We start from the raw sequence: 13,428 nt of genomic DNA on the forward strand, positions 1-13,428 counted from the left end.
GCGCGTGTGAACTTTTACCTAACAAATATTTGTAGGCAAGCTTCCATTGGACAAGCAGACTAGCCCACAGAAAAGCCATTTTTAATGTCAGTCACTTGCCAAAATTTCAGTTTACCTCAATGCAAACAAAAATGTCATGAAATAATGAAATATAAATGATAAGGCTGTGAGTTCAGGTGAATTTAAAACCTCAGAGTGCTCCCGCCGTGCTCACTAAACAAATGATTAAAAATAGCTAGTGTACACCATACTTAAAAAAAAAATCATCAACAGCCAATCACAAGACGCGTAATTTCTTGGCCACGTTCTAATTCTGGCCAATGATCAGCTCCCGGAGGCGGGGTGAGGACTTGACGCACTGAGGCGCGTGATTGACGTAAGCAATGTTACTAAATTTAGCAGCGGTGTGAGATAGCAGATCCTTCATTCATTGCGCCGGGGCGGATCCGTTTATTTTAGACATTTGATTGTGTTCCAGCCAATCCAAATATAGTCGTAGACAGGTATTTTTAGCGGAAGCGTGTCCCCGTTACCTCTTACCAGGGAACAACCTTATGATATATCCCCATACTGTAATGGGAGAAAGTAGAGAACCGATTGCTTCGGGTAATTTTTTCGCCGGTCGGTCTTTTCATGTTGTTTAACTCGCTTGGCTCTCCGGAAAAGCAGGATAGTGTGAGTTCGGACGTCCTGAGGATACTAAACAGGTTTCGGTTGTTGCACTAAATGTTTTGTAGATCGAAAGTGGTTTAAAGGCAATCGTTTAAAATAAATAGTTCGTACTTAGCTAAGTCTCGCGACAAAATATCACGTAGCAGGAATAGTCGGCAATAGACCACATGTCATTTTAAATCTTCCACAGCTCACGAAAAGCTGTTGCAAAGAAGTTGTAAATAAGGCTGTTCTTGCTAAGCACAAACACCAGGGTCTATATCTGAAAGTAAAATGCCTGGATACATATTCTTCCATTTTGGAGCGAGCAATTGGCCTGTGTTTGCTTGTGATATTTGTTTGCCAAAATAAAACTCGTTTATACTTTGACCATTTCCCAACTTCAAGAAGTGCAGTAGTTCATCACGTGGTCTGTAGTTGTGGGGAATATGTTCCGCGTCGCGAGACGTTATGGAAATGGTGCGCGCGCGGAGGGAAACTCGTTTCTTTTAACGCTGCTGCTGCTTTGCCGTCACGGGGAATCCCCTCTCCGTGACCTTCCCCCGCCTCGTCTTTACACACTGGAGCGAGTGTACCGGGTCAAGTGATATTAGCCTCGTTTGTGACAAGACAGGTTCTGCTTGGGGTGGTTAGAGACAACTAGTTAAATTACATACCTGCAAAGAACCAGAAACTGGCTCAGTATTTACTGGTAGCCTGTGTGCAAAAGTTAAAGCTGAATGAAAGAGATATAAGATGAAAACAATGTAAGTCATTGTGAGTGTCATAAAAGTCCTTGATTTGGGAAAACATCTTTAAAAAAAGGAAATATCAGGGAATTTTAAAATTGGGATTTTCAGTTTCAGAAAAAAAGTATAGGAAAAAAAAAATACAATGCTGTAATTATAAATGACTGTAAAAGTCATGAAAATAAATTGGTCAAAAGGTGTGGGGATGTTCTGTCTTGATAAAGGCACACTTCTCAGATGTTTACTTTTTGTACATTGACATTGGTCTAGAAAATAAAATAAAGTTCTTGACTGTGACTATAAGTAATTATTACAATATGACCTTTTCTGTATTTGCAACTATAAAGGCTCTGCACTAACCATAACATCTGTATATATATATATATATATATATATATATATATTTTTTTTTTTACTACAACAGAAATTCATATGCTTTTTTCATTTGAAATCGATGCAATCACACCTAAACACCTTATGCTGCTCTTATCCATCTGATTGAGGATGTCTGCTTTAGCGGAGGCTCTTTATTCATAAGGTCACACTCACTCGATCTGATTAGAACAGTGAACTGAAACCATAAGATCAGGAAGGGTTTAAAATTAGAATTAGGAGAATATTCTTGCTATAGTACATCTAGGCCTAACTTTATTTTTTTACATGAACGAATATATACACAAATGGCAACTGTTTGGAGAATATTATGAATAATTTATGAACCACATTTATGAAGGTCTTGAACTTTACTCTTTACATTGGAAAGACATGTATTTCAACTTAAACTCCCACGTTTTCCGGCAGTGATTGTACAATGGATACATTTATGAGTGACAGATATCCAAATGGCTTTTAAAGCACTGACTCATCAAAAAGGAAGAGAAAACTGCCTCTCTTGGCTGAGGTGAATGATAATAGTCACATGATGACTATAATCAATTAAGATGAGTGAAGTGAGTGTTATTTTATTGTATTAGTGTTAAATCAAGCATATCCCAGGTTGACAAGCTTAAAGGTCATGAGTGGTAAAAACTATTTGTTAGTTTTTCTTGTGTTTGTGAGTGGGCGTTTGTACTTATGTGTGTTGATTACTCTCAAGCAATGACCTGGATGTGAGTGACATCATCAAAGACAGGGTATACCTGCTTTTTTTTTTTTTTAAAAAGGACAGTTTCAAGGGTTTACTTCTCTTATAAAATTCATGTAGGCTACATTCTTGTGCTAATAAAAGTTATTATTATTATTTTTTTAGATTTTCCAAAAAAAGGAGCGCACATGCTTTCACTGAGCGCATTGGCGGGAAATGTTGCTCGCCTCTCAGGCAACTCCAATGCTCGTGCAACAGGAGAGCAATGGCCAACGTCAAGATTTGTGCTAATTTTTTTTTATTACATTTCACTTTGCTTTTTCGTTAAACCCTGTCATGTGCCTTCAGAACACTTGGAATATTCGCTATGAGTGGCATGGGATTGTTTTGTGATACTTTTGAATCTTTTTAAAGCTTGGAGGTGGTCGCCATTCACTGCCAAACAAACGGTGAGTAAATAATGACTGAATTTTATAATTTACCGGTATGTCAACTATCCCTTTAATAGTTGAAACTAGAATGCTGTGAACTATATTTTGCTCAATTGTTAAAGAATAATGAATGATTTCACATGTTCATGTAATCTTTGAATTGAACAGGAAATAAATGTATTTGAGTTGGTGGAGGGCTCGAGTTGAAGACTTGACCCGAAACCTGTCTGAGTTGGTGGACCCAGACAGGTTTGCAGAGAAGGTGGAGTTGGTGTGGTGCAGATGCCGTAAAACAGTCTCAGGACTGAGGTTAGTGGTGGCTTATATATGCGTCCTCTGATGCTCATTGGCTGGATTAAATGAACATGTTCCTCATGAACTTGTCTTATGAACTCCTTTTTGTATGACAGTGGGGTTGTCTGTGCAAAAACTAAGCATGAATGGAACAGTTTAAAGCAGAATTAAGCTGCTTTTGCTAGTTTAAGTTTGGTACAGTAACATTATGTCTGTTAATGACATATGTTTATGAACTGAAAAACATAAAGGTGCCAAAAATGCCATTCTGTAATGTCTTTAATGTTGTCATTAGGTCATTCCTACTGTTTGCTGTATTTTATGTCCCCATGAAACCATAGGCGGCTTTGTTACATTAGTTTTATTTGCCCTTTAAAATCTTAAAGGCCCCCTGAAATCAAAATAGAAGTTTTTTAGCTTTTAGTATGAATATGTTAGCCTTAAGGTTATGAATAAGCTGGTGTGTTCCAAATCAATGACAAAATTCGCATTTAGGAGAAATAAGCATTCAAAACTCTCACTTCCACTAAAATGGATCACAGATTTTTATGACATCACTGCAAACTGTCCAATTAAAATCGAATCAAATTACATCTTCTGTCCACTGAAATGCTCTCCAAAATCTAAAGCGTCCCGCCCCCTAATGCTATAAATACCACCTGGCCAAAGCGACCGGCGTTGACACGTCAGAAATATAAGTTGGAGATGTGTGTTCGGTTGCTCAAACGCTTGAGTTTTATTCCGTTTTAATTAAACTGTACATTAGTTAAGAATGAAATGGCTAGAGATTATTCACACATCTGCTATTAAATCCAACGTATCATCAGAGCTCGGATTCGCCTCCATGGTGCAGTCAAGTACGAATTGCAGTCTGTGTGGTAAACTAAATGCTATTGGCTATTTTAAAAGGGGGAGGAGCCATTAAATATGTCCCGCCTTAGCTTCTTGTTCCAGTGGAAATTACGTCAACGTGGGCCACTTCAGTGGGCCTCCAAGCGTATAAAATCACATGACTTGCTAGAAGTAACATCATTTTCTTGTTGGGAAAGCGACTACAAGAAAAAAATATGAACTTTTCTCTCTTTTCCTCATTTTGGAAGACTTATCTAATAGCGTAAAACATAGCATGTCCACTCTGTTGTGGCAATTAATACTGGGCATGAACACTTTTCTTTAATAGATTTTATATCTATTTATATCCATTTTATATCTATATATTGAAATTCTTCCTAAATGTTTATGTAATGTTGTTCTTTGTTGGCTTAAAACATCCACCCAGGTACACACTGCATTGTAAAAAAATGTCATGCAACAGGGTGGACAAATTGCCTAGACCACATGTGAAATATTTGGTTCATTATCATTAGGTTATACTAGCTTGAGCTTGACCAGTGTGTTTTTTTATGATGGACTGGATTTTTTTTAGAAAGACTAAAAAAGAATTTTAGAAAAGAATTTAAAAAAAATGTATTTCAACAAACTAAAATCCACCGAACGGTAGGAATGCCCCTCTTATTTGTTTTGTTTACAGTGAATGTCTGGCAGCCACACCTGTCAGTTTTTAAACCGTAAATTTAACAGGATTTTCACAGTGCATGAAGCATGTGGGTGTATGCGTGCATCTCATCCTCTTACCACTCCTCAGTATTTGTGTTGCCCCCACTGTGTATGGGGTGTCAGAACAATAGTACAGGAATTCCAACTGATAGTTCTGCTGGTGTTCAGAGGTTAAGTATGCAGACTGCTTTTGTTGTGAGCATACCAATGAGTCAGAAAGATAAATTAATGGAGTACTGAAACTTATGGTTCATGCACATGAGGACTGATTATTGATCAGTGTTGATCATTCATATTTTGTAGTATAATGTCATTGTGTTTAGATTCATCATAACCTCAAATAATTAACACAAAACAAATATAATCTCCTAACAGCACAGACATATTCATATATTATTGAATATTAAAAAAGATAGTCCTGTCAGAGTAAAAAAAAACAAAAACAATGCCATTAATTACAAGGCTCATTAAACAAATGCACTGTCTGACATACCAAACTTATGAATGAGGCTTTCCCATTGAGTAAGCAATGGAGAGTTGATTTGCAATTTTAAAGTATTTGCTGTATATTGTATTTTGCATGTGAGCCTATGAAGTGATACCCATTTGCAAACCTCTTGGAATGCATGCATAGTAGTTTTCTTTGTGTGCATGTTTGTTTTGAACTTTTCAGGGGAGCAGACCATGACATGCGTGTTGTCTGTTGGCCAGGTCAATGAGTTCCTGAAAGACAAGGCAGGCAAGCCTTAGTTTAAGCAGAGAGAGTATAGAAAAAGAGATGTACTCTCTCTTAAGATAACAATTCTTTGTAGAATGTTATCATATTGCGCACCTCATAGAGACTCATAAAATCCACGCACAGAGAAACAAATTACTCCTTGGTGTATGTTGCAAGGGTTAGTTTAAAATGTCAGTGCGTTGGTGTTGTTTATTGCCTTTATTAATGGGGATTGACTTTCATTCAAACACTATGAGTAATGACACATTTACTGGAGTCAGTTGATTCATTTGGTGAAAATATTTCCTTGTTCTCACAGCTCAGTAGTTCATCAGTTATTTGTAATTTTGAACTTATTTGAAATTTAGGGCCTCTTTTCCCAAATATTTTCAACAACAATTGCTTATTACAACGATTTGGACCTGCTTAAATGTGTATTAAAGGAAAGTGTTTTGAAGCAATCATTGCATTTAAAAAGACTGTGGAATACAATTTTTCTTAAATTAATTTGAATTATTACACCACTTAAAGATCTCATTATATTTCATTTGGACTCATGAGGAGGATTTGGGATTTGCATAAAAAAAGTTGAATCAATTAATCTGTGTTTGCTTGGCATTGAAAGCAGATTTATAAAATGTATAATTCCAATTCAAAATTCTTATAGGATTGTGAAAGTGAAAGTGTGACTAAATTCAACTTTTTAGAAAGTTCTATATTAATGCACCATGTTGTTGCATGACTTGGCAGCCACAAATAATTGTAACTCTTTATTGGACATTGGTGTCTTTTATAATGGGCTTGCCAGATTTATTAAAGTATCTGTATCCGCTTCACTCCATAGCTAAGGACACTCCTTCCCGGTGGTATAATCACAGTGACACTTGGCCTTCGTGACTTGAATTTGACATATTTTAGGGCCTGAGAGTTGTTCATGTAGCCTGCACTCCTCTTCTCAAGATGCAACCCATTTCTGTAATCTGGGATGCAGAATTGCACCATTTATGTCAATGTTTGGAATAGTGTACTTTCAGACACCCACATTTTCACCTTTGGGAATGTAAGGATACATGCAGTACTTGAAGTCCATGAAATCAAGGGGAAAACTTGTCTCATGTCTTCTGACCTTCCGTCATAGTCGTGAATCAGCACAGCGGCATCTTGACCTTTAAATCTGGGGTCACTCACAATGATACATTTACACTCACAAAGAGCGTATTACTCACCGTTTTGGTGAAAGTTGTGAGAATAGTTTCGATGATGGTTAAATGAAATCTCACGCATTCATACATTGTGTGGTTTTGAAGACCTACCTGTCATTGCCATTGTGAATTTCCCAGCAATAGTTGTGTGGAAAAATCTGCTCCCCCTGCATTTTTTTAACCAATAAGGTCCAGCCAGTTTTCGTCATATTCCGGAATCACTCTCTCTAGCTGGGTTTCACACCAAACCGGTGCCACGCCCTCTGTCTGACACACACGATGCGAAGAAATGTGTATGTGTGGGACGTTGCCTTTAGCTAAGGCATTACTTGCATAACAGTTGCCTGCTTTATGCAACTTCATTCAAAGGATTTCAGATGATGTACAGAGGTCGTGACATTCTAGCATTTAAGTAAACAGCAAATACTCAACCTTTTAGTTTACCAAATGACTCAGAGGGTCAAGCTCATGTTCAGACAGGGATTCCCCAAACCCTTTAAAACAGCCTCACTGAAAGTCATTGGATGTATTTTTGTTAAAAATGTATTATGATGTAGCTACATACAACTATCTATCTATAAAAAAATATTTCTATAAAATAGAGGCATCAGGGCTGACATTAATGGGCCCAAAGTATGATCTTTTTTTGTTAGGTCACAAAATGATTTCAATCAATGTAACCTAAAATTCTGGCATATATAACAATGCGAGAATTATTATGCAATTTGGTCTTTAAATTAGTTTCAAAACTTAGAATCAAAACTTTTTGTTATTTTTTATAATTGATTCTACATTTCATTGTTTGCTTTTTTGAATAGGGTGTGCTGTGCCCTGTTTTCAAGCATCTTGGATCTGAATGAGTCATACTAGATTGTCTTCTCATATCATTGAAAATTCCAGTTAGAAATACTAGTCTGACCTTAGTAGAAAGTGGGCGATGAGGTGACCTTTGAACTTTTGAAACATTCTGACATGATTTTTACTTAAGCTTTAAGTTAATGTGTGGTTTGTGCACTTTTGTACATAGTGTATAAATGAGTGCAAGATAGTGTTGAAGTGAATGAGAAACTCAGAATTTAGTATCCCGAACCTTATTCATATGTCTTATCTTGTATTTTTCCCTCTGTGCTGGGAATTGAAATATTCTCAAGAATATTTAAACTCTAAAATGATGTTTACAAAGGTTCAAAAACAACTTTCCTTAGATCAGTCCTTTGGTGTCTTTTATTGGATTTATGATATTTATTTAACTTTATTTACTTTTTTATGTTTGAATTGATCTATTTAAATATTTCTTTCTTTCTTTTAATATTTAAATATAAGACAAATATTTTTTTAATCTTTTTATAAATGTAAGTAATATACTAAGCTATATGATAAACAAAAATAATATGAAAAGTTAAAGTAAAGAGAATTTGTGACTCTATAATACACATATTAAACACAAAAAAAACCTATTCCGTTTTTATTAATTTATTATTAATTAGTCATAATTAATTTGCCACTACCCATTTTTTTTTTTTTTTGTCTAATGATGTTAGAATTATGTAACTAGATTATTCTTAAGCAAGCCCTAGCATGTTACAGATCACACAATAGGATATTGACTTAAAGGGTAACCCTCGCCAAAATTTTACCTAGGCTCTTTTTGTTAATCTACCTGAGTCACACTTTCGTGTAAAAGCATAATTAGAATGGAAACGCCACTTTTAAGATTGACCGTATTTTCGTTTTCGGTCAAAATGCCTTTTGAATGGGAGTGCATGGGGCACTTCTATGATAGCATAAAAATCGCTATTTTTAAAACACTAAGAAGGCTTGACACATGAAACTTTGCTCAAAGTATCACCAGGGGCTCTATACATGAACTTGAGCATTGACTACATTGTTTGTGTACACAAAGTTTACTAAAAAGAAGGCTCGCTTTATCAGTTAGAGTTTCCGGTGGCTGGAATTTTGTCAGTCAAAAGTAGTCGATAAAGATAGAAAGCTCCTAAAGCTTGTTTCCATATAAATTCACGGATAATTTTTTATCTAAGTTATTATGCTTTTCATTGAAATTACAAGTTCATGACATTTCCTCATATGGAGTCAGTTAATTACGTTGCATTCGGAGATCGACTACTTTTGACTGACAAAATTTCAGCCACTGAAAACACTAACTGATAAAGTGAGTCGTACAAAACCTTTCTTTTTAGTAAACTTTGTGTACACACAAAAAAAGCACAGTTTTATGTTGTGTCGAGCCTTCTTAGTGTTTTAAAAATACCGATTTTGGTGCTATCATAGAAGTGCCCCATGCACTCCCATTCAAAAGGCATTTTGACCAAAAACGAAAATACGGTTAATCTTAAAAGTGACGTTTCCATTCTAATTATGCTTTTACATGAAAGTTTGACTCGGGTAGATTAACAAAAAGAGCCTAGGTTCAATTCTGGCGAGAGTTAGTCTACCCTTTAATGGTGGCGAGTTAACTCTGCAACATGGCTACAAAATGTGCCTGTTTTGTGTAATATTTATTATGGTTGCATTTATAGGCCTGTTGAGTGAATGTATGGGGGTGTATCTGTGTTTGTATGTTTCTAAGAGGATATGATTCAGATGTGCTGGTTTTAGAGTAGAAAGGGGATGGTCTTATCTAAATGTTTGGACAGAGACTTTTTGTATAATAAATAATCGCATTAAGCGTCACTCTGCCATGTCGGTTCCCCCCAACATGGCTGCTTTCACCAGTAAACCACATTATAGAAAAACATGCAACTCTCTCCTGATTTTACAGGGCCAAAAAAAGTAGGTCAAGACCAGGTCAGTACACCTGATGTCACCTGACACACTACTCTGCATGTTTAATGAATTTATGTCACCTCAGATTGAACTGCAGTTTTATCAAGTAGGTACAATCACAATCTGGCTTTGATATGACAGTCAGTTGTATGGCCCACAGTTTGGTAGTTTATGACTGCATACAAGACTGACAACTAACGTCAGAGTTGGGTTTTGTGGGAAGATACACACATGCAAACACACTATACTTCTTCTGTCTTTTGATTGCTTGAGGTTTTGGGAACCAATAGGCTCTTTTAGACTTTCTGTGTCAAGAAGGAAGGTCATTAGCTTATCGCCCTCTTGATCTCTAATACAAAGAGAATACTATGTATTATTAGGAAACACTTCCAAACACAAAACTCTTTCATATTTAGGTAAAAGGGATTTAAAAATGGGTTTTTTTATCATATCTATCTGTTTTCTGTGTTTAGTGATACAATGGTTCCTTCGGTGCTGGATCAGTGGAGAGCTGAACGGCCGCCAAGTGTGCAGTTAAAGTGTGAATCGAACTGATCTTCACACTGAGTGAGAGGGACTCCCAATTTGACTCCATTACAACACTGACTACTTATTCAAAGTAATACATGTGAAATGAGGGCAAACTACATGTTGTTTAATGAAAAATTGCGCATTAACATTCCTGTAGCTCAAATAGTAGCGCATGGCTTTTAGATTCCCATTAAATGATCAAATTTAAGTCAAAATAAGGCACTTATAATTGCTTATAAGGATATAATTGATTTTATAATGTAAAAAGAGTTATTAAAGTTCATTGCTTGTGAGATTTGAGAAGCTATTGTGCACTTGGGACATTGAGTCCAACCCCTTTCCTCCACTTTTCTGTCAAATATTCACTATCCTCTATAATAAAGAAAAAAAGCTAATAAATAATAATAAAAGAACTTGCAGCTAGTAGTGACACATTTACATTTACTTGCACTTTGAATTTTTTTATTGGTACACATCTTATTTGAGCTTGAGTATCATCCACCTTGTATTGAATTGATTAAGGGCCATGAGTATCACCCGAGTGACTGTTTGACTATTTATGCACTATAAAGTGTTCCCTTTTCTTTTAACAGAGGCACACTCACTAATGTGCATGTAAAGAATCTATTGTTGGCGTACTTCTAGTTATAGCCAGACTGACGTGTTTAGTCCTTGAAGGTGTTTGAGGCCAGACGCAAGGTCGAACTCATCTCTTATTGCCTGAGATTCAGCACCCTGCAGCCTGATTGGATCCTTGGCACAGAACCCTCAGGCCTGATTGGCTGAGAGGACAAATCATATCACCTGTCCTGACTGAGGAGTTAAACTATAACCATAGATGTTAATATCATCAAACCCAGCTTATCTAAATTATAGATAAGGTAGGCTTGACGAAATTTACGTCATATCTTTTTTAAGTATTTTCATTTAACTTAGTCACTCTCACACACAAACACACACACACACACACACACACACACACACACACACATACACACACATACATGCATAACCTGGGCGCTCTGATACCCGCGCACAGACAGGAAGTTTGAAACAGTGGGGCTTCTGTCTGTGATTTGGCTCCAGTGGTTTAGAACACGGTATAAGAGAGCTAAGAGCTGCTCTATCTCGCATGAGCACCTTTATCAACACTCCTTCACTTTCACTACATCCTTACTCCTTTTTTTTCTTGTATTTCCCTGCAGACTTTATCTGATTTTCATTGACTGAAAACGTATGGCTTTCTATTGAACTGCCTACAACCCTACAACAGTCAGTCTGCACTCTATTTATCTCTTAATTCCTTGCCTTTAATTTGTATGCATGCTCAAGCTTAAACTTCTGATTTTCTGGGATAAAAAGTGGTTTCATTAAGAATTAATTAAAATTATAAAAATGTAGTTTCATCAACAATTTGATCAAAGTGAGAGGGAAGAGAGAAGTACCTGCAGACTGTTTTGTTAATGTAGACGCTGCTGGCCAGTCACTGTGGTCAGGGTCATGTTTGATTGGCGGCTGATGAATGAATTCAACACAGTGGGCCAGCCGAGTGTGCAGCCCATGGGTGGTTAAAGTTACAGGTAGTAGCGTCACATACTGGGCTAAATGGTCACAGAAAATCTGTCTCCATATAGGTGGTTGGGGGCATAGCTAAAGGGCAGACACGGTGCAGAGGACAAAGTCATGCCTTACAGCTTTGCCGTTGAGGCTGGAATGCAGAAATGAAAGAATTAAAGATTTTGATGACTCAAGAGTGAAACACTGGGATTTACCTAGGCTATATGGTTTAACTAACATTTACTTTTCTATTCGGTTACATCATGTTTTGTGCGAATGCAATTTTGCATTGGACTTAAAAATGTGACATTGTATGTGTGTGTGTGTAAATGGAAAAGCAGGGGTAGATTGTTCTCTTTTTTTCCCAAGTGGAGTGCTTTGATGGTTATGGAAGTTCCCAAATGGAGGAGAGTTTAAAAGAAGCCAAAAAGATCTAGTTACACACACATTCTCACACTCTCTCTCTCTCTCTCTCTCTCTCTCTCTCTCTCTCTCTCTCTCTCTCTCTCTCTCTCTCTCTCTCTCTCTCTCTCTCTCTCTCTCTCTCTCACACATATGCACTCAGTACTGCTTGAAGGTTAAAAAGAGGTGAAGAAAAGAGACACATAGATTGTTGTCATTTTAGGTCATTGCAGCACCAAATATAATATGTTATCAGAGAAGGAAAGAAGAAAATGGAATAAATATGGGCATTTCTATTGATCTGTCAGAAGCTGCTGAACAGGTGCATTCCACTAACCTGAACCTGTAGTATACACTGGAAAATTCAAACTAGGTGTTGAGCGTGCATGTGTCCAACTGTCAAACTCCACGCAACCACTTATCTGTTAATCTGCTCAGAAGTCCTATTTTTCTTCCATTGAGCAAAGCTGATAACCATGGAAGCATGTTTTCACCTCAAAGTAAATAATAAACAAACAAAAATGGTCATTGTGCCCCATTTCTCATTATTATGACTTTATATCTTATATTTTGAATTTGTCACAAACTGACTACTTCTCAAATTGTCTTGTCTCATAACTGACTTTTTCTCATGTGACTTTAGAACTCACATTTCAGAAATGTGTCACAATTGCTACTTTCTCACGACTACTTTATTTTAATTGTGATCATAATTAAGACAATTTGTATTGTAGATTTTACTTTATTTGTCATATTTATATTTTTATATCTCAAATTGTGACATTTTATCTCAAAATTATTTTATTTCTCATTGTGACTTTAGATCTCACATTTGCATGTTTTTTTCTCATAAATCTCACAATTGCTTATTTATTTCTTGTAATTATGATTTATATCTCAATTTTGCCTGTTTATTTATCATAGAAAGTAATACATTGTGACTATTTTTTTTTTATCTTTCTCACATTTGCTTGTTTTATTTTTTAATCTGAAATGGAAACAGAATTCCATAAATAGGCAAACAAAAATAGTTATTGACAAATATAGATTCAATAGTTATTTATGTTCAATATCCAGGTCAAATGGCCTGAGGTGCGCTCATTACACTCAAACCACAACCTACGCAACAGAGCCCTATCTGCACTATTAACAGAAACAGTATTCAAATCACCCAGACAATACTATGAATGTCCATCAGCCCTTAGGTCATAGCAACCGCACCATTGTAAATGAGTTCCTTTACCACTGGAATGGTATTTCATTCAAACTTCGGATTCAAATGAGTCGGCTTGGACTTGTCACAGAGGGATGAGGTCATCTCCAATATACAGCATTACTAGCTATCACCAACTGTGATGGATCAGGCTCTTTCTAAATATTGGCTACTCACTGTTTATATTCTGACTAACATAGTCATGCTCTGTTCCATTCCCAGCTGTGACATATTAGGAACTTAATGTTTGTTACA

The 13,428-nt window shown here is 36.4% G+C and overlaps 1 protein-coding gene across 1 annotated transcript in view; it reads left to right on the forward strand.

Annotated features, from left to right (window-relative positions):
* The first annotated feature begins 3,095 nt into the window (after window positions 1–3,095).
* Window positions 3,096–13,428, forward strand: part of alg2 (ALG2 alpha-1,3/1,6-mannosyltransferase) — a 68,037-nt gene continuing 57,704 nt past the window's right edge. Inside the window, exon 1 of the mRNA XM_079895629.1 lies at window positions 3,096–3,224. The gene's annotated coding sequence lies outside the window, so the exon portion shown is untranslated. The remainder of the gene's footprint in view (window positions 3,225–13,428) is intronic.

The sequence above is a fragment of the Squalius cephalus genome, assembly GCF_949319135.1.
Source record: "Squalius cephalus genome assembly, chromosome: 15".
Lineage (NCBI taxonomy): Eukaryota > Metazoa > Chordata > Actinopteri > Cypriniformes > Leuciscidae > Squalius > Squalius cephalus.